Here is a 1,995-nt window from a genome sequence, read left to right as displayed (position 1 = left end):
AAACTAAACTGAATGCTGGTATAGAGAAGGCAGAGTCATAGAGAAGCCATGTAGTTGCCAGACTGGAACTTTACCTGGTAAGCCACTGTCATGTGGGGATACACAATTTAATGGAGATGGCTTAAATTAATATGTAAGAGTTAGTCAATAAGAAGCTAGACCTAACGGACCAAGCAGTGATTTAAATAATATAGTTTCTGTGTAGCTGGGAACCAACAAGTGGCCTTCTTCCTATAGTTATAAAGTCAGCAATGAATGAACTTGCATTGTATGATAAACTCTCAGACCCAGAAAGATGTCTTAGCCGCTAATAGTACTTGCTACTCTTACCAGAGCTCAGCTGCAAACACCCACACCGGCAACTTAGAAAAACCTTTGATTCCAGCTCCAGGAGATTTTATGAGCATTCCCAGCATCTATTGACACCTGTAAATACAAGTGTATACACACACACACATACACACACCACACACCGTGTAAGTAGATTATATAGAAGATAGATAGGCCCCAGAGTCCGGGAGTCGAAGCCGGTTGTCAAGCCAGTCCCGTTCCGCGCTCCCCTGCCTTTTCTTTCTCTTTCAACATGACAGATGCCGCTGTGTCCTTCGCCAAGGACTTCTTGGCAGGTGGAGTGGCCGCGGCCATCTCCAAGACGGCGGTAGCGCCCATCGAGCGGGTCAAGCTGCTGCTGCAGGTGCAGCATGCCAGCAAGCAAATCACGGCAGATAAGCAATACAAGGGCATTATAGACTGCGTGGTTCGTATCCCCAAGGAACAGGGAGTCCTGTCCTTCTGGCGTGGTAACCTGGCCAATGTCATCAGATACTTCCCCACCCAGGCTCTCAACTTTGCCTTCAAAGATAAATACAAGCAGATATTTTTGGGTGGTGTGGACAAGAGGACCCAGTTTTGGCGCTACTTTGCAGGGAACCTGGCATCAGGTGGTGCCGCTGGGGCCACATCTTTGTGCTTTGTGTACCCCCTTGATTTTGCCCGTACCCGTCTAGCAGCTGATGTGGGCAAAGCTGGAGCTGAAAGGGAATTCAAAGGCCTTGGTGACTGCCTGGTTAAGATCTACAAATCTGATGGGATTAGGGGCCTGTACCAAGGCTTTAATGTGTCAGTCCAGGGCATTATCATCTACCGAGCTGCCTACTTTGGCATCTATGACACTGCAAAGGGAATGCTTCCAGATCCCAAGAACACTCACATCTTCATCAGCTGGATGATTGCACAGTCTGTCACTGCTGTCGCTGGCCTGTCTTTGACACGGTTCGCCGTCGTATGATGATGCAGTCAGGACGCAAAGGAACTGACATCATGTATACAGGCACGATCGACTGCTGGAGGAAGATTGCTCGTGATGAAGGAAGCAAGGCCTTTTTCAAGGGTGCATGGTCCAACGTTCTCAGGGGCATGGGTGGTGCCTTTGTGCTTGTCTTGTATGATGAGATCAAGAAGTACACATAATTATGTCGTAGGTGTTCTCCCCGAGAACAGGCATGTTGTATAATACACCATATCTTGAACATTCTGGACAGATTCTCTGGGCTTGTCTGTTTTATCAATGGCAACTATTTACCAGTTGAAAAGTGGGAAGCAATAATATTCATCTGACCAGTTTTCTCTTAAAGCCATTTCCATAATGACAATAATGATGGGACTCAATTATATTTTTTATTTCAGTCACTCCTGATAATAAAAATTGAGGAAATAAAAAAATAAAAAAAAAGAAGATAGATAGATGATAGATAGATAGATAGATAGATAGATAGATAGATAGATAGATAGATAGATAGATGATAGATAGGTAGATAGATGATAGGATGATAGATAGATGATAGATAGATAGATGATAGATAGATAGATAGATAGATAGATAGATAGATAGATAGATAGATAGATAAATTTTAAAAGGGAAAGATTTAGTCTCACAACAGACCAAGCTTTAAATGCTGTATTAATGTCTGTTCATATGCCAAAATCAGTCAAGAA

At 43.6% G+C, this 1,995-nt stretch overlaps 1 pseudogene; it reads left to right on the top strand.

Annotated features, from left to right (window-relative positions):
* The first annotated feature begins 511 nt into the window (after nt 1-511).
* Nucleotides 512-1,723, top strand: LOC130886757 (ADP/ATP translocase 2-like; annotated as a pseudogene).
* The last annotated feature ends 272 nt before the right edge of the window (nt 1,724-1,995 follow it).

Source organism: Chionomys nivalis, chromosome 14, assembly GCF_950005125.1.
Source record: "Chionomys nivalis chromosome 14, mChiNiv1.1, whole genome shotgun sequence".
Classification (NCBI taxonomy): domain Eukaryota; kingdom Metazoa; phylum Chordata; class Mammalia; order Rodentia; family Cricetidae; genus Chionomys; species Chionomys nivalis.
Note: the sequence above shows the minus strand (reverse complement) of the source record. Positions and strands in the feature narration are given on the sequence as shown.